This window comes from Neoarius graeffei, chromosome 9 (genome assembly GCF_027579695.1).
Source record: "Neoarius graeffei isolate fNeoGra1 chromosome 9, fNeoGra1.pri, whole genome shotgun sequence".
Taxonomy (NCBI): domain Eukaryota; kingdom Metazoa; phylum Chordata; class Actinopteri; order Siluriformes; family Ariidae; genus Neoarius; species Neoarius graeffei.
Genome location: NC_083577.1, coordinates 74,175,143 through 74,197,910, shown reverse-complemented (window position 1 = coordinate 74,197,910; position 22,768 = coordinate 74,175,143). Strand labels below are relative to the sequence as shown.

Below are 22,768 nucleotides of genomic sequence, written 5' to 3'. Positions count from 1 at the left end.
GGAAGTTCTGTCGAAACCTAAATGGAAAATTCCGAACTGATGTAGATTGTCAAACAGCTTTTTGACGAGCTTGGAGAAGGTTTGTTCTAAATATGGTTTCCCTTTTGGGCGCTCTCATTTTCCGTTAGGATTTTGTAAAGAAAAAAATAAATACATTATTTACCAGCTTAAGGTCGGTCTGTATCGTGAAATACCATGACCTCGGCCTTGAAAATAGACCTCAGTCACGGTATTTCACGAGACGGACCTCCCTGCTGGTGTGTGATATATTATATATATATGGACTCAAGCGTTTTACTGGGAAATACACCACTCATATTTTTCATACGAGCTATACCCGGGACATGGAGAACCAAAAACTAAATGACATAAATCTCTATATGTCACTTGTGAGGAAATCGATGAATTGTTTTGATAAATTTCGGAACTTCTGTTTGTGAAAGTGTCTATATAATAAAAATAAATTCCAAGTTAGCTTGAAGATATTAAGTTTATCTTCTTGTGTTGAAAAACTCACATTTTTCATACAAAACATCGCGGATCTGAGTGGCATTTCCTGATATTTCACGCCGATGACATCACTCTCAGTGTTTTTCCGCTGACTAGATGCGCATTGCTAAAATGGCGAACCATTTCAAAATTAAAATTATTTTTGTTTAACTTGCATTTTTGTGGCTGTGTCCATATAATATAAAGAATATTACACGGTGGTGTGAAGATTAAAAGTTTATTTTCTCGTGCTGAAAATATGTTCACCACTCAAAGATAAACTTCATATCTTCGCACAACCGTGTAATATCCTCCAAGTATAGGAATATTTACAGTGGTGCTTGAAAATTTGTGAACCCTTTAGAATTTTCGATATTTCTGCATAAACATGACCTAAAACATCATCAGATTTTCACACAAGTCCTAAAAGTAGATAAAGAGAACCCAGTTAAACAAATGAGACAAAAATATTATACTTGATCATTTATTTATTGAGGAAAATGATCCAATATTACATATCTGTGAGTGGCAAAAGTATGTGAACCTCTAGGATTAGCAGTGAATTTGAAGGTGAAATTAGAGTCCGGTGTTTTCAATCAATGGGATGACAATCAGGTGTGAGTGGGCACCCTGTTTTATTTAAAGAACAGGGATCTATCAAAGTCTGATCTTCACAACACATGTTTGTGGAAGTGTATCATGGCACGAACAAAGGAGATTTCTGAGGACCTCAGAAAAAGCGTTGTTGATGCTCATCAGGCTGGAAAAGGTTACAAAACCATCTCTAAAGAGTTTGGACTCCACCAATCCACAGTCAGACAGATTGTGTACAAATGGAGGAAATTCAAGACCATTGTTACCCTCCCCAGGAGTGGTCAACCAGCAAAGATCACTCCAAGAGCAAGGCGTGTAATAGTCGGCGAGGTCACAAAGGACCCCAGGGTAACTTCGAAGCAACCGAAGACCTCGCTCACATTGGCTAATGTTAATGTTCATGAGTCCACCATCAGGAGAACACTGAACAACAGTGGTGTGCATGGCAGGGTTGCAAGGAAAAAGCCTCTGCTCTCCAAAAAGAACATTGCTGCTCATCTGCAGTTTGCTAAAGATCACATGGACAAGCCAGAAGGCTATTGGAAAAATGTTCTGTGGACGGATGAGACCAAAATAGAACTTTTTGGTTTAAATGAGAAGCATTGTGTTTGGAGAAAGGAAAACACTGCATTCCAGCATAAGAACCTTATCCCATCTGTGAAACATGGTGGTGGTAGTATCATGGTTTGGGCCTGTTTTGCTGCATCTGGGCCAGGACGGCTTGCCATCATTGATGGAACAATGAATTCTAAATTATACCAGCGAATTCTAAAGGAAAATGTCAGGACATCTGTCCATGAACCGAATCTCAGGAGAAGGTGGATCATGCAGCAAGACAACGACCCTAAGCACACAAGTCGTTCTACCAAAGAATGGTTAAAGAAGAATAAAGTTAATGTTCTGGAATGGCCAAGTCAAAGTCCTGACCTTAATCCAATCGAAATGTTGTGGAAGGACCTGAAGCGAGCAGTTCATGTGAGGGAATCCACCAACATCCCAGAGTTGAAGCTGTTCTGTACGGAGGAATGGGCTAAAATTCCTCCAAGCCGGTGTGCAGGACTGATCAACAGTTACCGCAAACGTTTAGTTGTAGTTATTGCTGCACAAGGGGGTCACACCAGATACTGAAAGCAAAGGTTCACATACTTTTGCCACTCACAGATACGTAATATTGGATCATTTTCCTCAGTAAATATAAATGACCAAGTATAATATTTTTGTCTCATTTGTTTAACTGGGTTCTCTTTATCTACTCTACTTTTACAATGGGTAAGGTCATGTCTTTTTCACACATTCCAAACACAGTTCTAAAACTGCTTTTTCCAACATGTTCATTTATCGGTTATATTTTTTAAAGTACAATCATGACATACATACTACAGAGACATTATTGCAGCTGAACTTGTGCTGAATACAAAAAAGTCACATGACTGAAAATACTGCGTAGATTTGTTGAAACTGACAAACTCAGAGTGCCAGAAAATACCCTCAGACCCCAGAGGGTTAAGAAAATGTATGTCCTGTGATAAAAGATATGGTTTCCAGTGTGAGTGGGAATGGAGTGTATGAAATGTTATATATGAGTGATTCCACGCTTATGGGTACTGAAATGGGGACAAGAACTTATTCACCTAAAACCATTTCTTTTTTTTCCATCAGGTCACAAAACATGTAATCTTTAATGAATGATATGTTAAAAGATAACTTTAATTTTCTGAGATGTAATAAAAACATATTTATATGCCAAAGTCAAGCCTATGAGTTCCAAAATGATGTCTGTTACATTACTTCTGTTACGATTGTCCATCTCGCGTCTGTTACAAATTAATTACAATCTAGCTATATACCATGTTAATCTTATTGAAAGAATGTGTATGTTTATTCTACTACACATGTTTATTAATTATATTTGCTAAAACATCACCTTCCTATGTTTCAAAAAGTAATTCTACATTGTTAAAATTGAGAATATATATGTCCACAACACTTCTGTTACGTTCTGACTTTGTAATTTAACTTTTTATTTGGTTTTCATTTATAGAAAAACATGTAATGACAAACAGTAACATAGAACAGACAGCATGGCAGTATCTACATATACTGTAGTGGCATGTCCCTTTTAACTCTAGCACCAGACCAAAAGAGAGAAAAAATATATATATATACACATACATACATACACATACACCCACATGTACATACATAAATGATAAATAAATTTAGCACCCATAGTAACATCTCTATGTCTACAACCTCCCCACAATACCATAGGCAAAGAAATAGTCCCATGACTTCTTAAGGTTCTCATTTTCATTATTGACTCTTGATAACATAACTTCATATGATACTATCTCTGACATAAGCTGTAACCATTGTCTAAATTCTGGAGGGGATGTACTTTTCCACACCCTCAAAATCAATCTTGTAGCTGTCACAGCCCCCACTTTTATCACTGTAAGGTCATATTTTGATGCTTGTGGCAGCTCTGTATGGTCCCCTAAAAGGCACAATCTAGGAGATTTCGGTATTGTCATACTCATCGCTTTCTCCATATGTTCTATGACTTTTTCCCAAAATGGCTTAACCAACTTACATTCCCAAAGTGCATGTACAAATGTTCCCGTTTCTGTATGGCATTTCCAACATAAATTATTGGCCAAAATACCCATTCTGTGTAGTTTAGAAGGTGTGAAGTAAAACCTGTGTATTAATTTATATTGAATAAACTTTCCCCTGGCCTCCCGTATACCTTTTCTTGTGTTTGCCAAGATTTTTGACCATTCCTCCTCACTAAATTCACATTGCAAGTCTTTTTCCCACACTAGTTTTAAATTATTACACAGATCTCTCGATTGCCCAATAAAGAATTTGTAGAATCCTGATGCTCTGTGTGCTGCGCATGGTAAGTCCAGAAAGTCCATGATTGGGTTTTTCTCCAGATTGAATTTACCTTTAGTAATGCAGTCTCTGATTTGTAAATATTTCCAAAAGTTTCCCTTGCGTTCCAACTGAAATTTTTGCAACAACTCTGAGAAAGGTATGAAATGTCCATCTAAGTACAAGTCACTTATTTTATGAATCCCTTTTTTGAGCCATTGTTCCCAATAAATAGTCTTTTTTCCAATCCGTATTTCGGTGTTGTGCCATGGAGAGGCATAGGGTTGTCTTAAGTGTGGTACTTTGTACATCCTGTGTATTTCTCTCCAAACTGTTTGGGAATGAGCCATTACTGGGTTACAGGGACAGGTACCCCCATCAGTCCTTGACCTATGTGAGAGAGTGTCCACAAATGTAAATGGAGCAACCAGCTCCTGCTCCATTTTTATGCAGCTTTTTCCTGTGTTCGCTCCTCTCCAGTGCTCACTCAGCATGGCCATTTCAAAAGCCAGATTGTATAACCTTACATTGGGGAGGCCTAAGCCCCCTACATCTCTAGATGACCACATTTTCTTGATGTTGATTCTGGGCCTTTTCTTATCCCAAAGAAATGTTTTTACAATGTTATCAAATGTCTTAAACAGTATTGGTGGTATATCTAAAGGTAACATCATGGAAACATAATTGAATTGTGGGGCAACAACCATTTTTATCACACTCACTTTCCCCCAAAGAGTAAGCTTTAATTTCCTCCACTTTTCTAAATTTGTTTTTATCTTCTGTAGGAGTGGTTCTATATTTAAGAGCACTATTTCCTCCAAGTTTGGAGTTAAATGAATCCCAAGGTATTTCATGCCTGTAGGCACCCATTTGAAATTAAACACAGTAATATCATTTGAGTGACATGTTCTTGATATTGGCATGCCTTCAGATTTATGCCAGTTTATTTTATATCCTGATAATTTTGAGTAAGAGTTAATGCATTCAAGTAGCACTGGTAAAGAGTCAGCCGGCTCTGCTATTACTGCCAAGATGTCGTCTGCATACATAAATAATTTGTGCTCTCTGCCACCTGCATGTGCTCCCTTAATTCTTTCTTCTGCTCTAATTGCCAGAGCCAATGGCTCTAAAGCTAAAGTGAATAAGAGGGGTGATAGGGAGCAGCCCTGTCTCGTTCCCCTTGATAGGCCAAAAAAGTTAGATATCACCCCATTTGTAAGAACAGCCGCTCTTGGATTTGAGTAGAGCACTTTAACCCAGTGGCAAAAACCAGGCCCAAATTCAAATTTAGAGAGAGCTGCCATAAGGAAGCCCCATTCTACCCGGTCAAACGCCTTCTCGGCGTCTAGTGAGAGGGCTGTAACCGGTGTAGGATTGGTGCGATTCATATGTACAAGATGCATGAGTCTTCGCATATTATCCATTGACGATCTATGCTTAATGAAGCCTACTTGGTCACCATATATGACATTAGGTAACACCCGTTCCAATCTTGATGCTAGAGTCTTAGTCAATATCTTAAGATCAACCCCAAGTAGACTCACAGGTCTAAAGTTAGTTGGTTGTGATGCATCTTTATCTTTCTTTGGGATAAGAGTGATTAGGGCATCATTGAATGTGCTGGGCAGAGAGCCCCTCTCAAATGCTTCCAGGTAAACCTTATGTAAAATAGGGGCCAGGATATCAACATATTTTTTATAATATTCAATTGGGAAGCCGTCCAATCCAGGCGACTTCCCATTTTTCATTGACTGTATGGTTGCTCTTAATTCGTCCTCTGTTAGAGGGGCATCCAGCATTGTTCTTTGCTCCTCAGAAATGTTAGGCATCTGAAGGCTTGAGAAAAACTTTTCTACTTCCTCTGTGCTAGGAGTGCAGTCAGATGTATATAATTCTTTGTAAAATTCTTCAAATACCTTATTAATTTCTATTGAGGAGGTCACTGCTCCATTTGCTCTCTTAATCATTGGGATATTGTTAGAAATGTGCTGGTGCTTTAATTGCCTGGCTAACAGTCTACCGCCCTTTTCCCCTCCTTCATAAAAAGTAGATTTCAGTCTAAATAAAGCATATTCTGCTTTTTTATTAAATATTTCATGTAACTGATATTTACAGTTACAGATGGTGTGATATATCTCCTCTGTATTATGAATTGCCAATTCTTTTTCCAGATTACATATTTCCTTTTCCAATTTTGTCACTCTCATTGCACTTTCTTTTTTAAGTTTAGAGGAATGGGCTATGATTTTCCCTCGGATGTATGCTTTTGATGCCTCCCATACAGATGATATTTGTGATGTAGATCCAATGTTGGTTTTAAAGAATAATTTAAGTTCCTCTGATAGTGTGTTGCTAAATACCTCATCCTGCAATATGCTAGTGTTTAGCCTCCATCTGCCTTTTCTACCTCTGTCCGTCTGTAAATCTATGTGTAACTCTACTGTGGCGTGGTCACTAAGAGCAATTGCTCCTATCTTACAGTCCACAACTGAGTCTATGAGAGTGTTTGATATTAGGAAGAAATCTATCCTGGAATGTGACTTATGACAGTGAGAGTAGAATGTATATTCTCTCTCACGAGGATTCACCAACCTCCAAACATCCACCAGACTCAGATCCTCTGTTAACATATATATCGCTGCTCTATCCCTTGGTGTGTGTTTACCCTTGAATCTGCTCTTATCAATCATCCCATCCATCACTTGGTTAAAATCTCCTGCTAGAATGACCTGCCCTTCCATATCTCCAATCAATGTATTTACCTCATGGAAAAAATCAGGATCCCCTTTATTAGGGGCGTATATATTACATAATATTGTCTTAACTCCGTTAACTAAGGCTTCAATACAAATTATTCTACCTTCTTGATCCTTTTTTTCCTTTATCATGACAAAGCTTAATCTCTTATTTATAAGAATCATCACTCCATTTCGTTTGCTAGAGTAAGAGCTGTGATAAACTCTTCCCACCCAATCCCTTTGAAATTTTACCGCTTCTTCCTCTGTGATGTGAGATTCTTGAATAAATGCGACATCTGTGCCCTTGGATTTTAGATAGGTTAATATTTTCCTCCTCTTAATCTGGTTGCCACATCCATTTATGTTCCATGATATTACGTTAATGTATCTGTTATCCACCATTATAACTGCGCATATGTAACTTCAGCTGTAGGTCGCCCTTCATAGATTTAACTAAGTAAACAAAAAAGTGGGACATTAACCAATGCCTTGCTTCTTCTATACCATGCTGTCTTGATGCAATAATCAAACATGAACATGCACAACGAAAGAAACCTCCCCTAGTCAGAGCAACATCGAACATCCTGGCTCTGCGTACCGTAGCCCCTCCCCACCCTGTATAAGAATTCCCCTTAACTATTTTACTCGGTCCGCGAGGCGCGTTGCTATCAGCAACACCACTGCAGTCACCCCAGACAAACCAATCATAAAAGAAATACCTTATGCTACTTTCATTTTCACACACGCTTCAAAAGTCACTTGCAGTACTCGTGGTCATCTATTCGTTTCTCTGAATGAATTCATCTGCTTCCTTCCACTCTTTGAACATTTTCTTTTGCCCCTTCCAAGTAAAGATGAGCGTAGCGGGATACGCCAATCGGTGTTTCACGTTCAGCTCCTGTAGTCGCCTTTTCACCAGTGCAAACTCCTTCCTTTTCTCTGCCAGTTCCCTTGTCAGATCCTCGAAAAAAGATAGCTTGCAACCGTCCCATTCGATTCCCCGTTTCTCCTTCGACACCTGTAGTACTTTATCTCGAGCAGAAGAGCGTAGGAAGCGTATCAAAATGGTCCTTGGTGGTTTGTCCGGATCAGGCATGGGGGCCATCGAGCAGTGTGCCCGTTCAATCTCAAATTCCTGGCCTGTTAGCCCCAGTCCATCGGACAAGATTCTTTCTACGTATTGCATTACTTTGCCTTTTTGCTCTTTATTTTCTTTCAGTCCCACCAACCTGACATTGTTTCTCCTGCTACGATTTTCGAGGTCTTCCACTCGCATCCACAGTGTCTGTATTCGTTTATCGTGTTTCTCTACGTCTTCTTCCATTTTCACGTTTGTGTCCTCTATGTCCGATATCCGTTGCTCGGCATCTCCAAGCCTACTTTGTATACTATCCACGGCATCCTTCAGCTCTTTAGTAGTCTCTTTGATGGCCGTTACATCCGCTGCTACCACCTTAAGTGTTGCGTTCATCTTTCGTATCTCTTCCATGACTTTATCACCTGTTCCTTCAGGTCTGTCGCTGTCGGCCATGTTGCTTCTAAGTGCGGGCTTGCTTCTCTTGTTTGCGCTTTGGAAAAAGTTTGCTTTGGTCGACATTTCACTACTCAGTCTTCACTTTAATGACCTATTTTGAAATATACTCCCATCTAACTATGAAAGCAGGCTATATTGAAAATATGAGCGTGTGTTAAGTTCAATTAAATGATGGTCTGTCAAGAGCTCTCTCAGCGTGCTGCCATCTTTCTCGGCGCTCCCACGTGACTCCTCTACGTTCTGACTTTGGCATATAAATATGTTTTTATTACATCTCAGAAAATTAAAGTTATCTTTTAACATATCATTCATTAAAGATTACGTTTTGTGACCTGATGGCAAAAAAAAGAAATGGTTTTAGGTGAATTTTTAAAAATAAGTTCATGTCCCCATTTCAGTACCCATAAGCGTGGAATCACTCATATATATATAAAATATTATACACAAGCTTATATATATATATATATATATCTCATCTCATTATCTCTAGCCGCTTTATCCTTCTACAGGGTCGCAGGCAAGCTGGAGCCTATCCCAGCTGACTACAGGCGAAAGGCGGGGTACACCCTGGACAAGTCGCCAGGTCATCACAGGGCTGACACATAGACACAGACAACCATTCACACTCACATTCACACCTACGGTCAATTTAGAGTCACCAGTTAACCTAACCTGCATGTCTTTGGACTGTGGGGGAAACCGGAGCACCCGGAGGAAACCCACGCGGACACGGGGAGAACATGCAAACTCCACACAGAAAGGCCCTCGCCGGCCCCGGGGCTCGAACCCAGGACCTTCTTGCTGTGAGGCGACAGCGCTAACCACTACACCACCGTGCCGCCCTCTCTCTCTCTCTCTCTCTATATATATATATATATATAAAATAAGCTTAGTGCTGGACCTTATTCAGCTCACTTTCGTCAGTGTTTACACATCCCAGCGTGTTCCTGATTCTGAAACGGCATCCATGCACTCCATTTCATCTGCATCATAAAAAACGTTCTATTCTCAGCAGTGTGTAACGCAGCAGGCGGTGAGATTCAGAAGCGCGTGCTATAGTTACAACATCGAGGTGCGTTGCAGTACTGTGAAGTGTGTTACTTTAAATGGACATACTCAAGGAAAACTTTGACTCGTTTTCTTTCTCTGGTTGCTGAACATGCACGCTTGCCCACTGGGTAATCCCAAATTAAAAAGTAATAATAATACTAATTGCTGGACACAGAAATGTGCTTCTCCTGAGTGCCTGGGCTTCAACAAACTCCACTTAAAATCAGTAAAGCCTTTAGGATACAAGCTTGGGCACATGTCGGAGTGGACATGATGTAGTGTTAGTCAGCAGGGAGTCAGTGGACAGAGTGGCAAGGTCAGCAGGACTCTCAACTCACAGGCATGATGCGTCAGAGGATAAGGAGCGTCATCTGGGTAAAGTTCACCGGAGAGAGAGAAAGAAAAATTAGGACACATGAGGGCTTGCCAAGTCTGCGCAATACTTCTCTGCTTCTTGCTCCAATACAGTAGCTGCACTCGACGCCTGTGTGTGTGTGTGTGTGTGTGTGTGTGTGTGTGTGTGTCCCAGACAAATGGAGATGCCTTGTTTACATTTCCATCAGCCAGCCCCAGCCCAAATCCAGATGCTCTTAAGATAATAAACAAGCTCTCTTTGTCTTCAAAGGTTAAAAAGATAAAACCCAATCCAAATGCAGCCTCAGATAAACACACACACACACACACACACACACCCCGCTCACTGACCTTTGAAGTCTGGAGCAGCTCACTGGCGAAGGTGATCCTTTTTAGCTCGGACTAATTCAGAAATCTGCATCAGATAGTGAGAGCTCAGACGCGAATGATGTAAGGAAACCTGAATGAACAGCGAGAGGAAGGGAAAGAAAGACGGACAAGGAGGGATGTGTGAATGTGATGTACTGCTTTGGAGCTGGGATAAAGCTTCTTCTTACTCCTCTCGCTCTCCCTCTTGCTCTAGCTGTCAGTGAGCTCTGCAGAAGCAGTGCCGCAGCCATCACCAGCCTCCATCATGTGTCCACCGGGACGCTGAAAATCAGATAAAAGACTCAAACTAGACAAAACCGCTGTCACAGCAAACTGAAATGAAACATTTTGCTGTATGCTTTGCCTTATGACCCAAATTTGCCAAGGACTCGAGACCACTCAAAAGTGCAAGACAGCAAATGCATAAGAAATACCTGAAGCATGTAGGAGGGAGTGATCTGACGAGATGTTCTCACCTTAGGAGAAACACTAATGTACTGAATTGGGTCACAAGACCTTCCTGAGAGTATCGCGGCCATCGTCAGCACTTTTATAAACACTGACAAGCTGAAATGGTATCTCACAATACCTGGACAACCCCCACTCCCCTTCTGTTCTTTGTTTATCAAATCCAGGAACTCAATTTTTCCATAAGCTTCTTTAAAGGAAGTATTTTGCTGCTGTTGGTTAAACCTCAGCAAACTCACATTTCAGAGATCTAAACATCAGGACTTGAGTCAGCAACTCGGAGTAGAGTCCAAACTCTAACTCAAGTTAGACTTTACTGACTCGTGATCGGACTCAAACTGAAGATGAAAGACTCCTGAAATTCCAGCCAGGATTAAAAAAAAATTTAAAAAAAAAAACAAAATCCACAAAAGTCTTTTAAAAAAAATTATAAAGGATCATCGAAATTACACAGTAAAAGAATGACACTGTTCTTTTCCAAACCTACACAAATTTACGCAGCTTTGTCAATCATTTCTGTAACTGCTAGGTGCAGTAACATCTTCATGCTATTTATGTGCAGCTCACAACAGAAAATCATAACACAAGGAAAGAAGGACTGCAGTTTTTTTTCCCTAGAAATAATACAGCAATGCGTTTTACTGGGCTGCATGAAAAAAGTCAGCTTACAATCTCAGCTCAGAGTCTTTTTACTCAGCTCCGTCCTCAGCCCAGGGTCCTTTGGACTCGACTCGGCTCCGTCCTCAGCCCAGGGTTCTTTGGACTCGACTTGACCCCATCCTTGGCCCAGGGTCCTTTGGACTTGACTTGACCCCATCCTTGGCCCAGGGTCCTTTGGACTTGACTTGACCCCGTCCTCGGCCCAGGGGCCTTTGGACTCGACTCGGCCCAGAGTCCTTTCACTCGGCTCTCGGCCCAGGGTCTTTGGACTTGGCCCTGCCCTCGGCCCAGGGTCCCCTTTTACTCGACTCGGCCCTTGGCCCGGGGTCCCCTTTTACTCGACTCGGCCCTTGGCCCAGGGTCCCCTTTTACTCGACTCGGCCCAGGGCCCGCTCGCTCGGCTCTCCCCTCGGCCCAGGGTCCGCTCGCTCGGCTCTGCCCTCGGCCCAGGGCCCGCTCCCTCGGCTCGGCCCTCGGCCCAGGGCCCGCTCCCTCGGCTCGGCCCTCGGCCCGCTCCCTCGGCTCGGCCCTCGGCCCGCTCGCTCGACTCGGCCCTCGGCCCGCTCGCTCGACTCAGCCCTCGGCCCGCTCGCTCGACTCGGCCCTCGGCCCAGGGTCCTCTCACTTGAGTCGGCTTTCAGGTCAGAACCTTGAGACTTGACTCAGACTTTGGGCCAGAGGCCAGAGACTTGACTCGGACTTGCAAAAAGTGAATTCTGAACATCTCCATATCACAGTCACCGTCATCACCACATGATCATCGTGATTTACTGCTTCTGCAGTATTGCCACTCAAAATCGTGCATGCATATTTTCATTACATTACATTAATGGCATTTAGCAGACAATATGCACACAACATACCCAGAGCAGCCTGGGGAGCAGTTGGGGGTTAGGTGCTTTGTTCAAAGGCACTTCAACCATTCCTGCTGGTCCAAGGAATCAAACCAGCTGCTTCTCGAAACTTTAGGCCATGACTTCCCCATTTTCGACACTCAAACCCAGGACGCCATCATGGATACTACCTTAATGTAATAATAATCTCCCCTTATTCCTACCTCCCTACCTACCCAAGCGAGCTCGCTCGGGCCCGATCATTGACTAGCTGCCTCCATGAATTCCTATCTTCCATCGCTTTCATCAAGTTTCTCCTGCTCATATTTGTATCTTCTTGGAGCTGATTAATGTAGTTTTTTTTTTCCTTGGTCTGCCACGACTTCTCCTTCCATGAATCGGCTCCCACAGCACCAGTTTGTGAACAACTTCATCCTTTTTTTTTTTCCTCCAACAGTGACCTGCAAATCTCAATCTGCACTTGCGGATGGTTTCACCAAAAGTGGTAAATCTTTGTATAATGCATTGTTTGGGAGTTTTTGCTGCCATGATACATTTAGAAATTTCAAACGCCCCTTATTCCAAAGAATTCAATTACCAAGGCAAACATTAATATTACTGCAAAATATGAAAAAGTATTGTAGCTAAATAAAGCTAGTGCATAAACAAAAACGCACATGCATGCACTCACAGAGTATTAAAGAAGAAAGAGAGCTCAAACCAGAGAGAAATTCAAGCTTTTAAAATAAACTCACCTCTTCAATTAGTAATAGCACAGCCATTTCTCTCTTTTACACACACACACACACACACACACACACACACACACACACACACACACACACAGAGCTTGGACTTCCCAGCACAGTGGCACAATTCCAGATATAACGGCTAAAACCAGATGTGATGCTGCATCATTCCGTACTTCCAATCAGATTTAAAGCTACAGTCCTTGAAGGATTTTTTTTTTTTTTTTGGGTCATTATTGAGTCAGGGGAAAATACTCTGACTTGGTGCACGTCACTTCTGTAATAGTAATTCAGAACAAAATCACGGTCTGAGCTGTCAGTTTCAAAATGCCATGTATAAATTAAAGGTACGCGTCATATTCCAGTTCAGAAGAAATACAGCCAAATGCACACAGATCTCCCACACACCCTCGACACATATCTGCAGGCGTCGTAACATAAGAAGCTGTTCCACGTCTGAGATTACAAAGTGTTCTTCGATAAGTAGTTCCCATTGTCATATTTCTTACCAGACTAAATAATATCACCAGTGATTACATCTTTTAAGAAGAGCTTTATCCATCACAAGCACGTTCATTCGTATCCATACATGTTTACGAAAAGGAGACGTCATGCAGAATTTGTGACGTGTGTTTCCAAACTAATGGCCTGAACATTTAGCAGATTGTGATGGCGAGTGTCTGACAAGGCTCCGTTCTGTAAACATCAGAAGACGGCCCCGTGGAGATAATTGACTACAGGAAGTGACTGCGTCAGAGAGCGGAAGAACAAAAAGGTAAAGCAAAGTTATTTTATACAGTTCCTTTACAGTTACTGAGCTAAACACACACGGGTGTCTCTCTAGGGATCCTTTCCATGCTGTCAATCAAACACTAAAAACAACATTATCCGCTTGTCAGTTGCAAAAACAAACGATACAAACGTTTGCCTGATAGAATTATGTTGGATAGCTGTTTTGCAGTCGCGGTTATAGTGTATACAAATTCAGTCCAGGACCAATTTTAATCATTTTTGTCCCGAGTAAATATTTGGACCCAAAGAGATGGGAAAAATCATCATCATCATCATCTTTCGGCTGCTCCTGTTAAAGGTCACCACAGCAGATCTTTTTTCCCGCATATTTGATTCGGCATAGGTTTTACACCGGTTGCCCTTCCTGACGAAACCCTCCTCAGTCTATCCAGGCTTGGGACTGGCACCAAATACGCACCGTCTTGTACAACCCCAGTGGCTGGGTATTTTACCTAACCTGCAGGTCTTTGGACCGTAGGGGAAAGCAGAGCACCCGGAGGAAACCCATGCTGACACGGAGAGAACATACAAACTCCACACAGAAAGGCCCTCGTCGGCTGTGAGGTTCGAACCTGGAACCTTCTCGCTGTGAGACGACAGTGATAACCACTGCGCCACCGTGCTGTCCAGATGGGAAAATAGGGGCCCCTCCCCCCCAAAAAAAAACCACCCACGAAATTTTCCTCTACAGATGCGAAAGTTTTTGTTCTTTCTTTGGTTGTTGAATCTACATTTCCATGAGACAACTATGAAACTATAAAAACATGCCCAGATATTTAACAGTTATTCCACAAAATCGAGTCGTACATGAGCTGATAGCCAACGAGGCGCATAGCACTGCGTCGACTATAAGCCATGTATGACGAGATTGAGTGGAATAACTTTTATTCTATCCACATTCACTGGATTTTGAGAAACAGAGCATTTTTATTTTTTGCAAATCCGATAAATAAAAACTTGATACAAAACATCTGACAAAATAATTTCTGCTTAGAAACAAACTGGCAAAATGACAGGAGCAATTTGTGAAAAATGCGATAATTCTTGAAAAAAAGATACATTCTTACCATCAAATATTCATTCAATTTTTTTTTTCTTTTGGGGGATGTTTTTTTTTTATATTAGAGTTTTTATTTTGTCCTCGGTTGGTTCAGCGACACGCTCCACCATTTTGTTTTTCTCTACTCACAGTATATGAGCTGATAGCCTAGTAGTAGAGTAGCCAATCAGAGCTCGCGATTGCTCATATCCAGTGAATGTGGATAGAATAAAACTATTTATTCTAGTAGTAGCATTCGGGCTACTACCAAGGCCCAAATCATCCAGTTTGGGTTCAGGTCTCCAACAAAACTGTCCAAAACAAGATCAACTGTGAGCTACTGCTCACTTACATATCCTCCTGCTCTTGCTTATATCAGAATGCAAGCAATCAAAGGAACAGGACACTTATTATGAATGTTGACTTCAACAAATAATGAACCCTGAAACAAATAAGTAAAGAGCCGTGTCTCTCTCCAGGGATTTCAAACAGCATCCTGGTAAACTGCCATTTAGAAATAGCATTTTGCTTCTTGAAATAGCGCCAAAATCTGCCCAATATGTTGCGTAAAACACATTCAGTTGGTAAACAGGAAGTCGATGTGCAACAGACCTGAAAATGGTAAACACGGTATAGAACCCCAAGCTGAAGCTCGGTACCAAATATTAAGCAGTTGTGATTTGTAGTTGCTGAGAAAAGTGTTATGAAAATTTTGTAAATCCACCCTATATGTTTCATAAATACATTCAGGGCGGCACGTTGGTGTAGTGGTTAGCGCTGTCGCCTCACAGCAAGAAGGTCCGGGTTCGAGCCCCGTGGCCGGCGAGGGCCTTTCTGTGCGGAGTTTGCATGTTCTCCCCGTGTCCGCGTGGGTTTCCTCCGGGTGCTCCGGTTTCCCCCACAGTCCAAAGACATGCAGGTTAGGTTAACTGGTGACTCTAAATTGACCGTAGGTGTGAATGTGAGTGTGAGTGGTTGTCTGTGTCTATGTGTCAGCCCTGTGATGACCTGGCGACTTGTCCAGGGTGTACCCCGCCTTTCGCCCGTAGTCAGCTGGGATAGGCTCCAGCTTGCCTGCGACCCTGTAGAACAGGATAAAGCGGCTACAGATAATGAGATGAGAAATACATTCAGTTGGTAAACAGGAAGTTGATGTGGGACAGACCTGAAAATATACACTGTATAGAACTCCAAGCTGAAGTTTGGTACCAAGTGGCTATGATTTGTGGTTGCTGAGGAAAAGGGTGTTTCGGATGGACGGACAGAGGTAAACTAGTATACCCTCCTTCCTTTGGAATAATAATAATAATAATAATATTAAAAAAAAAGGAGACCCCCAGTGTGGCAAACCATCAATCACTCAGCTATGGCCAACCAGCAGGGTCACAAATCCCAGACTGAAGCCCGACACACCCTCGCGAGTTCACTTCATCTGCTGGTAGCCTTTAATTGTGCCCAGCGTGCAGCCAGAGTGGGTAGTTATTCTGAAGGTCATGGTGAAGACATCTTGGAGTCGCTTGCCTTTCACTTTTCTGCTGCCGCATACAGACCGGCGGGAATCACGGCTTGTGCCATTACCACCTCATTAAAAAATCATGGTGGTACTTAAGAGACCTCTGTCTCTGTGTTTAACAGGAGAGATTTAAAGCTGGCATGCGATGGCCTTCGCTTAGAGAGTATGTGAATCAGAAAGGAAGATTGCACTTATGTTTTAGGTGCAGAGCTGTTTGGCTGGATTTTATTCTCCTTGCTCTCATCAGGGCTTCTACAGCAATGCAGATTAAAAAAAAAAAGCAAACATGTTTAATGAGACACTTCTCTCATACTCAAGATATTCAATAGTTCTTTTTTTATTGGGAGAAGCACAGCAGAAGATTACAGGCTGAAATAACCAAATAAGGCTATGAACATAAATAGAGGTAGGCGAGAAAGCACATGGAGGAGAGGATGAATAAATATTAGCCAGCGTCTAGTTTTAAACACGAGAACCTGAGTGCCTCTAATTAAAAGCACATCACAGGAGCCCTTACAGATTAAGAGGTGTACAATCAGAGGAGAGTGATATCCAGTAAAGCGACCCTGCTACGAGTTCGTGTGTGTGTTTGTGAGTGAGTGAGTGAGAGAGAGAGAGAGAGAGAGAGAGAGAGAGAGAGAGAGAGAGACAGACACCGCGCTGAAATGTAGCTAGAAAGACTGGTGGTGCTGCTCACTTTGTGTGAGCTTCATCATGAGGTCTCACTGGACGGAGCTGTCAGTCACTGAAGTGTTGAGAACACGTGAGACAGCAGACAAGAAAGAGGGTTGAGAGGAGAGAGAGACAAACGGGGGAGAGAGAGACAGAGATGGGAAAGAGAGAGACAGAGAGAGAGAGACAGACAGAGGGAGGGAAGGAGGGAGGGAGAGAGAGAGATGGAGGGGGAGAGAGAGAGACAGACAGATGGGGAGACAGACAGACAGGGAGAGAGAGACAGACAGAGGGAGGGAGAGAAAGAGACAGATGGAGAGAGAGAGGCAGAGAGAGAGAAAGACAGACAGATGGGAGAGAGAGACAGACAGACGGAGGGAGGGAGGGAAGGAGGGAGGGAGAGAGAGACGGAGGGAGAGAGAGACAGAGACAGATGGGAAGAGAGAGACAGACAGACAGATGGAGGGAGGGAGGGAGAGAGAGAAAGAGAGAGACAGACAGGGAGAGAGAGAGAGACAGATGGACAGACGTGAGAGAGAGAGAGAGACAGACAGACAGACAGACAGACAGACAGACAGACAGACAGACGGGGAGAGAGAGAGAGACAGAGAGAGAGACAGATGGGGAGACAGACAGACAGACAGGGAGAGAGAGACAGACAGAGGGAGGGAGAGAGAGACAGACAGAGAGAGAGAGAGAGACAGACGAAGGGAGGGAAAGAGGGAGGGAGAGAGAGAGACGGAGGGAGAGAGAGAGACAGACAGACAGACGGGAGAGAGAGAGACAGACAGACAGAGAGAGAGAGAGACAGAGACAAACAGATGGGGAGAGAGAGATAGACAGACAGAGAGAGATAGAGAGCGCGAGAGAGAGACAGCCAGACACTGATGGGGGGGGGGGGGGGGGTGATGAGAAATAGGGAAAGGAAGTGACGGTCTCCGGCTGTGTCTGAAATGGCATAAAAACAACAATACACACACACACAGCATCCTAGCGGTGGGTGATGTGATAAGAAGATCACAATACTTGTAAATGTTACAGATTTTTTTTTTTTTGACCTGGGTTAAAATTTTGAACCTAGTTCATAATTTCCAACCGAGGTAAAATTTTGGATTATTAAAGATTCTTAAAAGGGATTTTCCATCACCTTTTTTGTCTCTCGCTCTTCCATCTACTTTCTCTCGGTCTACACCTACCTGGGCGGCACGGTGGTGTAGTGGTTAGCACTGTCGCCTCACAGCAAGAAGGTTCTGGGTTTGAGCCCAGTAGTTGACGGGGGCCTTTCTGTGTGGAGTTTGCTTGTTCTCCCCGTGTCTGCGTGGGTTTCCTCCCGGTGCTCCAGTTTCCCCCACAGTCCACATGGTTAAGTTAACGTGGGGGCGGCCTTGGGCTGAAGTGCCCTTGAGCAAGGCACCAAACCCCCAATTGCTCCCTGGGCACTGTAGTATGGCTGCCCACTGCTCTGGGTATGTGTGCGCGCTCATGGCTCACTTGTGTGTGTGCGCGCGCGTGTGTGTGTGCGCATGTGTTCACTGCTTCAGATGGGTTAAATGTAGAGGATGAATTTCACTGTGCTTGTGTGTGCATGTGACAAAGGCTTATCACCAGATTGTAATCAGTGCGGTTTGTTTGTTTGTCTGCCTGTTAACAATCTAGCGTCTAGACGGTTGCACCGATTGAGTTCAAATTTTCAGGGTAGGTGGGCAATGGTCCATAGACTACCTGCTTAAATTTTGGGGGTAATCGGGTCAAGGTGAAAGTGAAGGTCAAGGTCACCGGAAAGGTCAACCTTTTGGTCAAAATAACATGTTCTATTATAACTCAAAAACGGTTGCCGATAAACAGATGTTTACTATTATGAGCAATATAGGAACTCCCATATGGCCTATCATTTGGCACTGTGATCTTTGACCTTGAAAGGTCAAATTCAAGGTCCTGCATTTTCAGAGAGCTGTAACTTGAAAGTGGTTGATGGTAGACAGATATTTACCATTATCAACTTTTCGGAAGTCCCATATGGGCTTTCATGTGGCACCATGATCTTTGACCTTGAATGACTTTGAAATGTCAAACTCAAGGTCATGGATTTTCATAGGACTATAACCTGACAGCTGATGACTGAGAAATATTACCATTATCAACATGTAGGTATAAAATAAGTGCTGCTGGGCGAGGTTCGTTTTGCCTGGCAACACTTAGGCCCAATCCCAATTCTAATTTCTACCCCTCCCCCTCCCCCTTCCCCTCCCCCTTCCCCTTGGCCCTTCCCCTTGAAACTGAGCTACAAGGGATAGGGCTTGAAATTCAACCCTTACGTATTGGGATAGCCCTTCAACGATCGCATACGTCATTGCGTACCTCCGTCAGCGTTTACGTTAGCAAAACGCGACCAAATGCGTCATTGGCTGCGACCAGCCGCTACAGTCAGAGCCAGAACAGAAATCTCTGCTGGCAGGGTGTGATTTGTTAACTAACACCACTGAATGGGATATCTTTGGCGCTTCGTGCACCACATCCGACAGAATGAGGTGTCAGAACACTCATGTAAACAATAAAAGCGAGAATAACAGAACAAAACGTACGCAGTCAAGCAACCGAAAACAATACTCACTCCCAAAGCTTTTTAGCAGCAGCTTGGATTTCAGAAATCGCTGCTCATTCTCAGCTCGAAAGCGAATCAAGCGGCGTGTTTCCTCTGGATAACAACTTAAAACACGTAAATAATGGAAAAAATACATTTATGACAATCTTTCGCCGCGGGAACCGCCATCTTTCTGAAATCCGCATGAAATCTCGCTGAAATCCGCATGGCATTGTGGGAAATCACTCAAACCCCTTCGTTCGGAGTCTGCTCCAGGAAAATCTCCGTTTGGAGGGGTACAGAAGCCCTACCCCTTCCCCTACCCCTCCGCGTTAACTGGGATTGGGATACCCCTACCCCTTCACGTGAACGCGCAAAATGGAGGGGAAGGGCCAAGGGGTGAAATGGGATTCGGCCTTATTCTTAGTATTTCTTCTTGTCTGTCTGTCTGTCTACCTATTCCGAGCTACCTAATTAGCATTTTTTTAAAATATATTTTTTTCATACTGAGCCAGGATTCGAACTCAGAACCTCCTAATTCCTAACCCAACATCTTAACCACTAGACCCGCGATGTTTTTTTTTTTTTTTGCTTATTAAAGAATGACACATCATTTTTTTTTTTGTATGTTGTGGAACACCTGCGAAGCAAGTTAGTTCCTTGGATTATTTATAAAATCTGTTATTCCCTCTCTTTATTTTGAAGTTAATGAGACAAAAATTTGTTCCAGAGAAACTGCGAACTCCTCTGTCCTGAAGACTTTCCCATGGTGGGAAACTTAAAGGAGCAGCTTTCCCTTTGACTGTTACAAAGCGAGACATTGGAGGTGCCTTTAAAAAACATCTCTTAATAGAAAGTTGTTGGTTTTTTCCAAGTATTTAATCTGTTTTTATTATTACGCTTAGGTTATGCGGAGCGTCTGTCATACAAGTCCCTGTGTTGGTTGTTAATATAGAAATAACAACATATTAGAACGCAGTGTTTTAATTTTGAAGGAACTGTGTCCATAAGTTGAATTAAAAGTTGGGAGATTTTTCACGGATATTTAAAAAGAAGGAGCACGACTGTTTTGCTGGCAGTTTGTTAACACGATGAATATCGTGTATCTGAGAAACGTCTATGTTCCAGGTCAGAATTGCAGGTCAGGTGGAATTTTTCAACCTAGGTTCGAATTTTTAACCCAGTTCATAATTTGCTACTTGTATTAGGGAGACTTATTATATCTAGGGTTAGGATTGTTTCAACATTAAAAAAACAACAAAAAAAAAACTATAAACAGCAGTAAGCCATAATAAGTAAGTCAATATTTGGTGTGAGACGACCCTTTGCTTTAAAAAAATAAAATAAAATAAAAAGTACCCTATGGGTACATGTGGCTACTGCTTATAATAAATAAAATTGTTTTCTGATCCCATGTCCATACAGTAAATATCTCATCTCATCTCATTATCTCTAGCCGCTTTATCCTTCTACAGGGTCGCAGGCAAGCTGGAGCCTATCCCAGCTGACTACGGGCGAGAGATGGGGTACACCCTGGACAAGTCGCCAGGTCATCACAGGGCTGACACATAGACACAGACAACCATTCACATTCACACCTACGGTCAATTTAGAGTCACCAGTTAACCTAACCTGCATGTCTTTGGACTGTGGGGGAAACCGGAGCAAACCCACGCGGACACGGGGAGAACATGCAAACTCCACACAGAAAGGCCCTCGCCGGCCATGGGGCTCGAACCCGGACCTTCTTGCTGTGAGGCGACAGCGCTACACCACTGTGCCGCCCAATCCAAAAATGAACAATTTAAAAATCACAGAAGTAAAATATACCAAGTGTCTGTACTTTATATTATTCTACTCTTACCTCTTACAGTTTTCGAAACCGAAACCTCCAAACCGAGGCTGACATACACACACTGTCGCCATGACCCAAACTCTTATTTCCCGGAAAAGGCCCGGCGCTAGAGCTCAGTGGTCTCAATACTCTTTTTGACAACTTCCTATAACAACTCGGAAGTGCGTCACATCTCCATCACACATGGGAGCACTGGCCGAAGGCGGTGAGGAAAGGAGGACGACCTGGAGTACATTTTAAAATAGGAACGCACGTTCCTTCGGTAATAAGCATGAACATGTCTGAAAGCGATTTCTTTCGTCTAGTCCATTTATTTCAAATGGTGAACCGAATTGCATACACTCACCGGCCATTTTAATAAGAACACCTGTATCCTATTGTATGCAGTGCGCGATTGTTACACACATTCTTACAACGCGATGGCATAGTGGCTACAGTCTCTATATGAGGCAGTAGCTACAATAAGTAGTCTCCGGTCCAAGGAGGGCAGTTTCATGCGGAAATGAGCTGTAGGTTTTACTGAGCATCTTAAGCTGGGCATACACTGTGCGATTTTTGGCCCGATTTTGACACGATTTTCACTCGTGCGACTATTTTGGAGATCGGGCCGAGTTTTGGCTCAATCGTGCGTCTCGGATCGTGTAGTATACATGGGGTAACGACAAGCGATTAACACCTCACGACCTCCTCCCGATCGATCGGATGAAAATCAAACCTGTTTGAAATCCTGAGCATCGCATGCGAGCATCGCATCCGAGCATCGGATCGTATAGTGTGAGAACAGGAATCGTAAGCTGCGTGCTGTTTACCCCTGCGATTCACTCGTACAGTGTGAGCAGCAGCTGAATACCGCGATTGAAAAAAAAATCGCACAGTGTATGCCCAGCTTTACAGAACCAGACACAGTTCTTCCGGATTCTGACTGTCACACTCGCTTCTTCATTTTGCCCCAAAACCCAGTAGCCTTCATTATGTTTTCTTTTTTAAACTGAAAAGTGCTCTTTTGTATAATATGCTGCTCAGATACAACCTTTTTTTTCCCTCTAACATTTAATTTTGTGCTGGAAAACGAACGAACGTTTGGAACTCTAAAATATTTTTGTACTGACTCGATAATGTAGAAGTCATAAAATAGAAATCTATAACAAAGTTTGTATTAAAAAAAAATAAAAATAGGGTGCCGAAGACTTTTGCACAGTACTTTGTGTGTGTGTGTGTGTGTGTGTGTGTGTGTGTGTGTGTGTGTATAAATACACAACATGCATCATGATTAATCTACTGATGGGTAAAGTGCTGAAATATTGTGCCAACATTACAAAGAACAAGTTCAAATGCTATTCAGAAATAAAATAACTGGTTATTTTGTTGTCCAATTACTCGTACAAAATACACTGGCATAAATGTCAGCTCTAATTAACACTTGCGTTTTTCCAGAATGGAGGAAAACGATAATGATATGTGATGGGTACAAACTGATTTACAATCACATCCTGGCACCCTGAAATCAAAATCAAACAGAACTGCGAAGTCCGTAAACAACGCCATACAAATACTCGATTTGCATGAACAATAGTTATGTTGTCAGATGAGAAATAAGAGGA

General features: G+C 42.7%; 1 protein-coding gene across 5 annotated transcripts in view; it reads right to left on the bottom strand.

Moving 5' to 3' along the window:
- Window positions 1–22,768, bottom strand: part of adarb1b (adenosine deaminase RNA specific B1b) — a 520,712-nt gene that overhangs the window by 454,644 nt on the left and 43,300 nt on the right. Inside the window, exon 1 of one of the 5 annotated variants that reach the window (XM_060930272.1) lies at window positions 9,988–10,081. The exons of the other annotated variants lie outside the window; for them this stretch is intronic. The gene's annotated coding sequence lies outside the window, so the exon portion shown is untranslated. Of the gene's footprint in view, window positions 1–9,987; window positions 10,082–22,768 lie in introns of those variants that run through there. 5 annotated transcript variants of the gene reach the window in all.